Genomic DNA, 13,904 nt, shown 5'->3' with positions numbered 1-13,904 from the left:
AGATCACTTGGTTGGTCAGATTATTGGAAGAACTAGGTGTTACAAATCTTAAGCCAGTTACTGTGCATTGCAACAACCAGAGTGCCATACACATTGCTAAAAATCCATTGCATCATGAGCGCACAAAGAATATAGAAATTGATGTGCATTTTACAAGGGATAAGGTGTTAGAAGGATTGGTGCAGCTATCTTATGTTCCTACTGCTTCACAACTTGCAGAGTTTTTCCCTAAAGTTCTTTATTCCGGATATTTTCAAGAGTTACTCTCCAAACTAGAAATGTTCTAATGCCATTCCAGTATGATAAAGAGAAGCAGCTGCTCGACAAATCATCACATACATCAGCACATAAACAGCTCAGCATGGAGTTAATTATGACAGCTTAGCAAAATAACAAACTTCTTTCATGTATAAACAAAGACCAGTGCTAGTTGCTTAGTAACTAAGTTTTGCAGAAATGAGTTTTAGGAATGTAGATTGATCTCTCTCTCACTCTCTCAATCAGCAAACTCTCTCTCTCTCTCTAATTCATCACAGTATTGTATCAAAACATGGGTTCATCTCTCTACTGAAAGTTTATACGGTAATCTTCATTTACGATAACTATGTGAGTTTGTTTTGGTAGATTTCACAATTTACGGCTATACTTTGTTATCAATTGAAAATTTTAACAAAATGCTGGTAGAATGTTGGTTGGTCATGAAGTAAATAACAACGTTTTGGGGGATCCACAGATGAATGTTGAGAGTGAGTATCCTAATAGGCTTACCATGGATTTTCTTGGCTTGGGAACTGGGATGAACAGCGTGAGTGGAGGTGGAGGGGGATGATGATCACAGTGGTAATAAGACGACCAACTCATGGGACAGGGAAGCTACCATATCAGCTGAGGCAAGGCCTTTCATTCACCACTGTAGCCCTGGGTTTTCAAGCCACCCATGCTTCAGGCCCCTGTTGTTGTTTTTTAGCAATATGTACCATATGTGTTTGCATGACTGTATAATTAGGGCCAAGGGGTAGATTATGAAATAATCACCTCTCCTTTTGAATTACTTTTTATCATACTAAAAAATTATTTGTATACATTGTAAGTAGCTATTCTAAGGTTAGGAGAATGCACAATTTTATAGAACAAAAAATAATTGCATTAGTATTTATTTTTCATGTGCAAGCAAATATACTTAATATTTTGTACAAATATTTGCTCTATATATGTTTCAAGTGGCTAACTATTAGCTTTTTGTGCACCAGATCTTAGCTAGTTGGTGATCAAGGCAGGTGTATGGAGTTGACTTCCATGACCTTAATTAGAAGGAGAACATCCAAGAACTAATCAAACTAATCATTAATCTTCTATCAAATAAAGGTGTTTTGAGATATTTTTGTTTTTTTTATTATGCTATGCTTTGAAATAAAAAGCTGTTGGTTATAAATCAAAGGCTAATTTTATAATTTTATAATTTTGTTTTGAAATTTGCATTCATGCTTTGAAAGTCAAAGGCTAATTTTATAAATCAAAGGCTAATTTTATAAATTTTGCTTTGTTTTATAATTTTATAAATCTCACCCATACATTTTTATCCCTAAATATAATTACAACCATACATTTTAATTTTACACTTCATCTCTTTCATCCACCTCTCTGCCCACTACATCCCACCAACCACCCACAATCACTACCCATCACTACCACGTACCAGCCGCTGCTCCGACCCCCATCATTTCGTCCCCGCATATCAAATTCCCTCCCTCCCTCTCTCTCTCTCCCTCCCTCCATCCATCCATCCCATCTGCATCGTCAACCTTAATCGCTTTTTCGGCCAAACAATCGTGCCTCTCCGTACCGACCGGAGTGTCCTCGTTTTACGATGATTTAGTCAAAATTTGTTCCTTCGTCATTTGAATGGTTGTCACCGGAGGTGGTGGTGGTTGATGGGTGGTAGAATTTGATAGAAGATGGAAGAATATTAAAATTTATAAATATTAAATATTAAATTAACGGCGAGATATGAATATGTTGTATTTGAATGAGTGGATATGATTAGATCTCTTATCTCAGAATACTAGAGTTCTCATTGGAGTAAGACCCTATATATATATTGTTTTGAAAGTTACATTTTTGCTTTGAAATTTAGAATTAAGCCACTTTCGTTATTGAATTTACACTAAACACTTGTAAAATTAAACTCATGTACACACTTAACTTGAATAAAGTTTCATTAAAAAAGTTATTTTTTTCATATAAAATTTTGGTTGTATATTAAACTCTTAATATTCCATATCTAAATTGTTTAATTGCATATTTGAACTTCATAAGTAATATTTCACATCATCTCTTTAAGTTTGTAAGACAATTTTAGGATAGTGCTGATGAAATAGACAACTTGTTCATGTTTGTAATACTAGGGTACAATTGATATTGATAATATATGAAATAGACAACTTGTTTACGTGGGTAAACGTACAATCGAGAACATATTTGATAAAATGGATAAGGCTTGTTAAATAGGGTTGATATGTAAAATCAAATTATGACCCGCATAAAAATATTCCATACCCTAGCAACCTTTTTTGGCTTCACATATATAATATTATGTCACTTTAATTAATTGCTTTCTATGTTTTAAGTATAAAATTATAAATAGTGATAATTTTTTTTTATTTTTTTATCTTTTAACTCATACCCAAATGACATTTAAGTATTTTTTTCTCTAAAATTAGTTTGTAAATTTATCGTAACAATACAATGTATTATGTGAGAAAATTCAGACTTTTTAGAATATAATGTACAACCATTTACTTTACCAAAGTCACAGAATTCACAATATAATATAAATTTGTCAAGAGGTAAAATCTTAACAGTTCTCAATTTAGATTTAGTAGTGTTATTTTAAAGCGTTTTAACATCATATATATATTAGGCTATAAGAAAGGTTGAAGAAAGTGGCCATGAAGACATCAAAGCCAACCCTCGGACCAAACTCTTTGTGCTAACGAATGAGGGTATCGAAAAAATTGAACTTTGAGGGACAAATTTTTTGTTATATACATGAATGATCAAAAGAAAAATATTAAAAACTATAGGCATAAAATAAATGTTAGGGGCCTAATTTTTAATTTTTTTTTGAAAAGATCACTTAAAAAATAAGATATTTTTAGTACTTAGTTGAACCGACATAAATATTATTGATATCTTACTTTTTATCATTCTTTCAATTTATTATCCCACCAAAAAAATGGCTTGGAGCTTTAAATATCTCTAGGTCGACTATGGATGACACCACCATCAGCGGCAACGAGGACGGAGATGAAGAGGATGTCGAGCTTGGCGAAGACGAGGAGAGTGGCGCGAAAAGAAACCGTGGTGCGAAGAGCGCTATTCAATTTTATTTAGTTTTTGGTTTAACAATGCTTTGAACTATTATTTGAATTTTCATGTATACATTTAGTTGTTTGTGTGCTTCGAACATTTGTCTATTAATTTGATTGCTTGCTTAATGCAGTACAATAGGCAAATGTAGTTTAACAATTGGTTGGTTATTGTATATCGTTTTTATTATTTTTGGTTGTTGTTGACATTAATGTTAGTTGGTTATAATTGTGGTGTGTTTGGAGTTGATATTGTACGTGTTTGCGTAGGAGGAATGTCAATTGTAGAACCCAAAAAAGTTATTCTAGAGCCAATACCGGCTTATCTGCAGAAATAACAATCAAAATTAATCATTTGTGGGCATGAAAAACCGACCGAATTAATAACATAGCGAGTGGATTCATACAAAAAATGACCGTCTCCTTATGAACGGTAGGTATAAGTTGGTCGTTTTTGAGTTTAACACTAAAAAAATGTTGACACGATATCAACCAATTCAAGAGCTCATAGGCATTTTTCTTGTAATATTCAATTGTTATGGCTATAAAATGACCGAATTATTGATCGATAGTTCAGTTGGATTTAATTGACGTATAAGGATATGTGTTACTCGACTCATGTTTTTAATCTAGAATGACAGATTTGGCGTTTAGCCTGTTTCTTTTAGTTGGAGTTATCATGATATATATATAATCTACTTATATAATAAATGTCATGAAATAAAAAAATACAATATACAAAGACAAGGAGACCAGTCCCTCACCATGCATATATGGCCAAAAGGTAAGTGTAACATCCAACATCCACACTAGCTTCCTCTTTATCGCTTCCTTGCACCTAAATTTTCATTAAATGTGACTTTTTTGAGATATTTTCTAAATATATTTACTTATAAAAGAAATGGTTTGTAAATTCATGTGTACCTCCAACCTTCAATAATTTGCAAAACAAATATATAAGAAATAATTATCTAATGTGGGGGTTTCATGGTTGAAAAATTGTTATAAATATGAGAGTATGTACCTATAGATTTGAGCTTTTGTATGTTTTTCTAGTAAAAAAATAAAAATCAATTTGAGTTTCCATAAAATCTAGTCCTGCCATGGCTTCTTCTCCATCAGCTACGTCTAAAAGTACAGGGAGGTATCTTTGGGAAAATCCAAGTAAGATCTGCTGTATATATTGTGGGTGCATGTGTGTGTATGTATTAACTGTCAGTTTATATAATTTTTTCTTTTACTGTTACCTGGAAATTTAAAGGGGATGAGTCAGACATATATGGTTTTTGAATTGTTTTTTGATTGTTTAATTTGTTCATTTGATGGTTTGGGATATGTGTATATATGTAAATGACACGTCCTGATGCAGAGTTTGTAGCACTTTCCCCGCAGAGTCTAATGGCAACAAATCGATTTTGGTGTGAGGTGTGCAATAGAAGTTTTCAAAGGGAGCAGAACTTGCAGCTCCACAGAAGAGGACATAATTTGCCTGGGAAGCTGAAGCAAAAGACAAATGATGAAGTCAAGAAAAGGGTTTACATTTTCCCTGAAGTTGTGTTCATCATGATCCCTCAAGAGCACTAGGAGATCTGACTGCTATCAAGAAGCATTTCTCTCGAAAACATAGTGGCAAAAAAAAATCCCGCTGTGATAAATATAAGAAGGGTGACTGGAAGGCTCATAATAAGATCTGGGCTACAAAGGAGTATATTTGTGAATGTGGAACTACCTTCTCCAGGTGATTGAGTATATTTGGTTTATCTTTTAGTTGTGCTCTAGGTGTAATTAACCGAGTTTGTGTTTGAAATTGTGAATTGATCTAGAATTATTTTATGAAATCTCTTTCTCAATATTTTCTCAATATAATATGTGTTGGGAAATTGAATACGAAAAGAGTTTGAAAAATTCTCTTAAATACACTACAAAAAAGTAAGCCTAAATTCAACTGACCTAAATTTGATCAATTTGGCTTGTTTCATTGGGCAAGGCTAAATACAACCGCCCGCAGTTGAATTTAGTAATAAATGCGACCGGATTTTTTGTGCGGTTGAATTTGACTCCATCAAAAAATGGTCTGAATTTTCCCGCCAACTGAATTATTTAGCGCTCCTAAATTCGACCGCTAGCGGTCGAATTTAGTCTTACCAAAATGGCAGGCTATTTTGGACCAAAAAAAATTTGCTTTAGCGATTTTATTTTTATTTCTTATGAGTTGAAATAAGCCCTGCAAAAAATTATTATCTTAGCGAGGTTATTATATTCTCGATATTATTATGAGTAGTGCTACTTGCACAAAATTGTGTACAAAAATTTGCACAAAATGACATGACAATTGATTTGTGATATTTTAATTCGGGCTGTTGATGTGAATACATGTACCATTCCAGTTAAAACCAAACACATATCATTTTTTACACAATTTTATATACAATTTTATGCACCAAATATTTTCCTATTATTATTCCTTTTATCTTAGACTCCATTTCTTTTCTTCTTTACAACATATTAATTATAATTTCGTACTCTAAGACTTGGAATTAAACCAGAATTAGAAACAGTGCACAGTTGACCATAAAGAGCTTGTTTTAAATATAGTTTTCTTCATGAATTTATACCTACAAAAAGTTTTTTTTTCAAGTACTTATACAAAGAATGTTATTTAAAGATTAAATAATTACTTATACAAGGCGTGAAAGTTTTACCCATCATCGTTCAATTTGTGAGGCTCTTAATGAAAAGATGGCAAGGCACACAACAAATTGCACCCCCTACAGTTGCATGGCTTCTGGCATTGTCGCCAATGCTAGTAACACTAGCTCCACGAGCCTGGGCCCTGCTGGAGGTTTACTAATCCCATGGAGCCATCAGCAACTCTTAACTCCCCTGCTTGGACAAGGGGCCTCAAGCCCTTATTCGTTTACGAGTTTGCTATCAAGCCCATGGGTTGGATCAGCTTTTAGTAGCTATGGGGGAGCTTTGGGAGATGGAACGAGTGGTGGTGATAGTGATATTCTTAGCAGGGATTTTCTTGGCATGGGAAATGGGATGAACAGCTTGAGTGGAGGTGAAGATCAGAATGGTGGTAATGGAATGCTTTAGGTCATCAGGACTCTCTTCCCTTCCCTATCTCATTCTAAATTGTATTTTACTTGCTTTGCCATTTATGACGTTAATATAATTACTATATGGAGTTAATTTCCATGACCTTAGAACTTGAATATCCAATAAATAATCAAACTAATCATTAATTTTCTATCAAATAATGGTGTTTTGGGATATTTTTGTTCTTTTTTTTATTATGCTGTACTTTGAAGTGAAAAACCGTTGTTTTAAATGAAAGACTAGTTTTATATTTTTTTCATTTTGTTTTGAAAGTTGATTTAGATCTTTATTAGTTCTCAACTTTATATATACATTTTGTTTTAAAAGTTGAATTTATGCTTTGAAATTTAGAATTAAGTCACTTTTCTTATTAGATTTATACTAAATACTTGTACAATCGAGAACATATACACACTTAACTTGAATAAAATTTAATTAAAAAAGTTAATTTTAAATATGAAATTTTGATAATATAATAAATTCCTAATATTCCAATGTCTAAATTGTTTAATTAAATATTTGAACATAGTAAGTAATATTTCACATCTCTTTAAATATTTCAGGTCTCTTTAAGTTTGTAAATTTGTTATTCAATAGACAACTTGTTAAAATTTGTAAATTCTAGAGTACCATTAATATCGGACAACTTATTTACATACATAATTCTAGGGTTGTGTAGAACCAAATTATCACCCTCCATAAAAGTATTTTGTGTCATAACAACCTTTTCTTTGACTTGTCATATATAATTATATATCACTTTAATTAATTGTTTTCTATGTTTTATAGAAACTATATGAAATAAATTAAACTACTTATTTTCATATGAAGAAATTAGGATAGAGGACAACCTTTATTTTGTGTAGTAATTTAAATATTTTAAATGCTCATTTGCATTCATCTCCTGTTAATTTAAAGATATAGTACTTAAATTTTGTCATTTCCTCTTTTATCTCTTTTACCATGTTTTTGAATTTCAAATTTGTTTTATGTTATCTCTCTGCAACAAACCTTATTCACATGATATTTTTATGCTAAAGTCGTTACAAACCGGTTCAAATATGATAGAAAAATTTAGTCATTTTTTTGAAAATTAAGTTAATATTTTTGTTAGAAGTAGAGACTTAGTAACAAATTCCTATGTTAATTTCAACAACATAATTAATTACAAGAAACATGGTTCCAATTGTGATTTCATATAACTAATAATTGTATAAAATGAACAAAATGACTTTCATCAAATTAATAACAAAAGTAAATTATACAGAATGATTAATAATTGACTTAAATTAACCGGGTCCTAAGTTTAAATTTGATTTTGCACTCTACTTATTTTTCCAATCTAAATATACAATAGTATCACAAATTCAAGTTTAATGTGACATTTTATAACAATCAAAAGTTAAAAATATCATAGCATATAAGAATATTCTTTTCATCACCAACTTATATATCACTTTTTAACTTTCCTATATTTAGAAATGCAACATCCATGGGAAATATAAACATTTTTCTCCTCAATTTTTTTAGTTCTGCAAAATACACCAAACTTGGCTTGATAATTACTGATTTAATTTAGTTTCTTTTTTTTACAATTTTTGTATTTAAATAAAATGATTTAATAGATAATTTGGTTTAGTGTATAACATTTATTTTTCATCTGCAATCAAGTGTATTTAATATTTTGTAACAAATATATGCAGGGGAAAATAATAATAATTGTGTTTGATATATTTTTGTTTTAATTTTTATTATGTTCTACTTTGAAATGAATGACCCTTAATTTTTGACAGTTAATTTTGAGTAAGTGGCCAGTTTTATAATATGCTTATTTAGAATCTTTATAGTTTTTAACTTATACAGTATATATTTTGTTTTCATTTGGTAGTTTTATTTGTGCTTTGAAATTTATAATTAGTGTAAAATTTTACATCTATTTAAATTTGGTAATTTGTTACATATACTATTTTACCTGCAGGGCTCATGAAATAGTTAACTTGTTTTTACATAACGGTAGGGTATATGGACAAGGCGCATTAAAGTAGGGTTAACATTGATAACCAAATCACCTCATAAGCATTCGGCTGCCCTAACAACCTTTTCTTTGGCGGAGGATCATTATATTCATTTAACTCAAATATACAATATTAACTCAAATATTATAACTCTAACTCAAAATAAATACATTTGTTACTCAAATGTTACAACTTTAACTAAAATTTATTTCCTAATAGTTAAACACCTACACCTTTAAATCTACAACCCTAACTCAAATATTATGATTAAACAAAATATCAAACTTTAGGCTAATCAAAGTATAAAAAGTACTCCGTCCATCTCATATTATGCGTCTTCTTTGGATTTGTGCCGGTCAAATTGACTTAAGTTTGACTGAAATTTATTAATAATTTATAAGTGAACAAAATAAAAAAATTACATCAACCGAAAGTAGATTTAATCTACTTTAACATATAATTTTTAGTTTTTGAAATAATATACGAGTAATGTTTAATCGTTAGTCAAAAGTTGGTAAATTTGACTTCTATAAAAGGAAATGTGACACATAATATGAGATGGAGGGAGTATATTACACAAACCCACAACCCTATATTGCTCCTAAATAAACTATCAACGGTTAAGGTTTAATAAAGTGTAAAAGTGAAGTAAACAAACAAAATATTTACTATATCAATTTTAAAATAACAGTTAATTTAACTTAATATATACTGCATTTTGCACCACTTAAATTTGTCCAAAAATCAATTTTGTATACCTACTTTCAAATATTGCAGTTTTCATCCCTTTCTTTGAAATCAGATTCAAATTGCACCCCTTTTGCCAAATTTTGTCAAATTTTTAGCCCAAATTCTTGTCTTCAATAATATAGTTAATCTATTCTTGAAAAGGAAATATGAGATATATTCTAGGAAACAACAATTATGACTAAATGATTTGGTAAAAATGGTGCATGTTGAATCGGATTTCAAAGTAGGGGATGTGAACCGTAATTTGTATAATTTAATTTAATTTCTACAATTTTAGAATAAAAACAATAATATATATTTGAAAATAAATGTTACAAGGGTTTTTTTAAAATACCCAAGTCTAATAATATTTTTGTAAAAATACGGTTATTTTTTTTAAAAATTGCAAAAATATTTTTTTATTTGTAAAAAATACTATTTTTCATTTTTTTTGCAAAAATATGGTTTTTGGAAACTCGAATCAACTGAACTAGTTTTTGCAAGTACATGCAACCAAAAAAACACCATTCCACTAGTTGCATATATGTTTGATTTGGTTGATTTTGGTTGATTCCGAATTTTTGGAAAAGAATTGAGAATATAGTAAAATCGCAAAAAAATTTAGAAAAGTTAGTATTTTTGGTAATTTGTGATGTTACAATTACCTCAACTGTAAATTGACATAAAACTTGTGATGTGCACTTTTTAGGGCAACATGCACACTCCTATACAAAAACAAAAACAATATGCACCTTCCTTTTTATTTAAATTTAGTTAAAAACACTTTGACTTTTTTTTGGTAACATGCCCAATGTATTGTATACAAAAATAACACGCAACTTCCTTTTTTTAACCTGTCCTTGCACAAAATAATTTAAACTTAACATCTTGGCCAACTTAAAATAAATATTAAAAATGTCATGATGATATTTTTGGGTCAAGGAAGTATTCTCGATTGCCCAAGGTTCCGAGGCAAGGATTTGGACGGGGAGCCACCGTGGTTTTTCGAGAGGGATCCGCCTTGGTCTCTCTCGAGACAGACATGAGATATCAATTATTACATATAAGAGTATTCTAAAGAGTTCTATTCATTTAGCTTATACTTGAAAACTTGTATATTATTACATATACCCTAATTAAAAATGAAAAAAAATGATACATAAACTTGTAGGCCAATGATCCTTTAATAAACGACTTTCTCCTTGAATTACTCAGTACAAGTGCTTTCGAGAATAGTGCTCCGGTGACTCATATTATTGAATATGTCAGCAAAGTCAAGACAATTATAAAAAGAGATAAGGATATGAATCTATTTTTGACTTATTAACATTCTTAAATTTGTATGCAACCCATGCTATAAGCCGTGACTTAAGTGTGACTATATATACTACAAGTAACATGGCCTTTATAGGCCAAAAGTAATTCAATAAAAATCAGCCGGTATTACCAACTAGAAATTGTAGTCATTTTTTTGGCTTATGAATCGTAAAAATGGTTTCTTTTAGTTATAATCTACCAGACTTATTTTTACTGCAATTCGTGTAACCCTTATGCCATTGCTTACATTATTAATGCCAATCATCCAAAAATGTTCATATCACTTACAAGCCACAACACAAAAATATTAAACTAAATCAAATCATAAACAATAAAACATACTATCAAACTGTTAGACTATTAATAACCCACATAATTGATTTGGGATATTTTAATTGGGGCTGTTGATGTGAATACATGTGTCATTCCAGTTAAAACCAAACACATATCATTTTGTACACAATTTTGTATACAATTTTATGCACCAAACATTTTCCTATTATTATTCCTTTTATCTTAGACTCCATTTCTTTTATTCTTTACAACATATTAATTATAATTTCGTACTCTAAGACTTGGAATTAAACCAGAATTAGAAACAGTGCACATTTGACCATAAAGAGCTTGTTTTACACTACAAGAAAAAAGGCTAAATTCGACTGAAACAAATCGGTCGAATTTAGCTTAATTCGACCGTCCACAGTCGAATTTACTTAATTTCGACCGATTTTGAATCGGTTGTAATAAAGGGAGTCGAATTTTGAACTTTGGTCGTATTTAACTAAATTCGACCTACAAATTATGACCGGATAAATACAACCGCTTAAATTCGACCGGCCAAATTCGACCGAAGGCGGTCGAATTCAAATTTTCAATTGAAATTTAAAAATCCCGCACAAAAATTTGAATTTTCTGGAAAATTTAAAAGCCCCCCCAAAAGTTAAATTCGACCGTATATGATTGAAAATACGATTCAAAATTCGACTGTATTCAGTTGAAAAACCAAAAATCAGATTTTAAAAAAAAAACTCGCCGGAAACTGGAAAATTTCCAGATTCATTTTCCAGTTTCCGGCGAGCTTCAAGTATCAGACCACTTTCCGACAGCTCTAAACTCGACCAAAACAACGTTACAAATAACTGATAATAACACAAGATTATCTTGTGTTCACTACTAGAAATAGTAGATACGACATCGGTGCTTAGACATCGGCATGTAATGCACCCGATGTTAAAAGCCTGTTTAACATCGGTTTAGAAAAAAGCGATGTTAAAAGCCTGTTTAACATCGATTTTACATAGTAGCCGTTGTCTATGTTCAATTTTAAAATAATAACAAATTAATGTTTTTCACTTCAACATCGGTTATTTATGCTAACCGTTATCTATAACCATTTCTAAAAAATGACTAAATAAATATTTCAGTTCCCCCGCTGAGTACCCAAATTTTCCCCCGTAACAAAAAAGTTGAAAAATTATTTCCCCCTTCTCCCTTTACTCACACACCCATACATCTCTATCTCTGTCTCTATCTTCATCTTTATCTCTCTCCCTCTCTCCCCCAAACCTTGAGTCTCCCTCTCTCTCAAACTCGCGGCTCTCTCTCTTTGCTGTCTCTCTCTCAGACCACCGCTCTATCTCAAAAACCCTAATTCTCTCTCTCAAATATCGAACTTCATCTCCTTCAGCTCTCTCTCTCTCTCTCCCTCTCTCTCTTTCTATCCCTCTCTGTCTCCTTTCTTACCGCTACTTTCTTGTAAACCTAATTTAAACCTAATACAAAATCACTGAATCGAGATTTGTCTCTCTCTTTCTCCACTCTCTTCCGTCTCCCTATCTATATCTTGATGGAAGCTTCGATTTATGTAAAATTGATTGGTAAAGGTTAGATTTCGGCCATGGTGAAAGCGATTGACGATGCTTTGAAGAAAGGGAAGGAGTTTTCCGTCATAAATCGGGCTAGAAATTGTTAGTATTATTTAATTTAGTAGCTGAAAATCGAGCCGAGAAAGCAAATATTTGGTTTGATTATGTATGTCAATTTTAAATTTATTTCAAAATTTTACGTTTTGATTTTAATGAAGCTTTTGTTTATAGGCCTGAAGCTTTGGAGCTTGAAACCAACCTTCAATCGGTAACATATATCTCTCTTTTAACTTTATTTACATCCATTGTGTATTTATATAGATCTGTCGGTGTATATTTATATTTGTATGTTCAATTTTGTTTATTCTATTATGTTCTGCTATTAAGTTTAGGTGTTAATAACACATTTAACTCTATATTTTTTGTATTAGATCTCTATGCTTTTATCATTGGGAGCTATGTCATTTGGACTGTTGTAACTTGGTGTTTTTCCTTTGATGTGTGGGTGGTGGCTGGATGTTTGTACCATAAGAATGCACCCTTTGAAAGTTCCAAGTCTGTTGTTGATAAGGATGCCAACACTAAGAAAAAGAACAAGTCTACTGACAGGAGCACAGCGTCTACAGCTCCTCTGAATAAAGGTATGATATTACATGTAACCAAGTCTCTTAATACATTCAACATTTTGACTGGTATTTCCTTTTTGCTAATATTATTATAGTGAGATGTCAATACTAGCTGGCGAACTACCACATGTGTAGATATGAGTGTACGGAACACTCCAAGTCACACAAACTTCACTTATGATAAAGATAACAGAAGAGGAATGGATGTTCCTTTCAAGCCCCTCTCACTTGCATTTGAAAATGTGAATTACTATGTTGATATGCCTCATGTAAGTCACCTGTCCTTTAAATTGATATTATAATATGCTATTTTTCTATGAGAGCAGAACATATGGTGGTCAACGATTCTCACAGTAAAACCATTCGTTTGTTCAGGAAATGAAGAGTCAAGGAATCACAGAGCACCGTCTCCAATTGCTATGAGATGTGAGTGGTGCATTCAGGCCTGGTGTTTTGACATCATTAGTGGGAGTGAGTGGTGCTGGAAAGACCATGTTGATGGATGTATTAGTGGGAAGAAAAACCGGAGGGTATATCGAAGGAAGTATTAGCATTTCAGGTTATCCAAAGAACCAAGCAACTTTTGCTCGTGTCAGTGGTTATTGTGAACAGAACGATATCCATTCTCCACATGTTACCATTCATGAATCTCTTGTGTACTCGGCATGGTTACGTCTTGGTCCAGATGTGTCAAATAAAACACAAAAGGTTAATTCTCTTTTGCTTGCTGATTCTATTACAGATACGCCTCAAAATATTCACACTCTTGTTAAATACCTTATATGATTTTGACAAAAAGATGATGCTACAAAATCCCTGTTTATGCAGAGCATTATTAACATTGCTGATTCATTTGTATATAGTGAAGAAAGATCTGCAGGT

General features: G+C 31.5%; 1 long non-coding RNA gene across 1 annotated transcript; it reads left to right on the top strand.

Annotated features, from left to right (window-relative positions):
* Window positions 1-12,301: 12,301 nt before the first annotated feature.
* On the top strand, window positions 12,302-12,935 carry LOC141700891 (uncharacterized). Its single transcript, XR_012566577.1, has 3 exons — window positions 12,302-12,498; window positions 12,628-12,664; window positions 12,828-12,935. It is a non-coding gene; the product is annotated as an uncharacterized LOC141700891 (long non-coding RNA).
* The last annotated feature ends 969 nt before the right edge of the window (window positions 12,936-13,904 follow it).

The sequence above is a fragment of the Apium graveolens genome, unplaced genomic scaffold (assembly GCF_009905375.1).
Source record: "Apium graveolens cultivar Ventura unplaced genomic scaffold, ASM990537v1 ctg3051, whole genome shotgun sequence".
Taxonomy (NCBI): domain Eukaryota; kingdom Viridiplantae; phylum Streptophyta; class Magnoliopsida; order Apiales; family Apiaceae; genus Apium; species Apium graveolens.
This window is presented reverse-complemented; position numbering and strand designations above follow the sequence as displayed.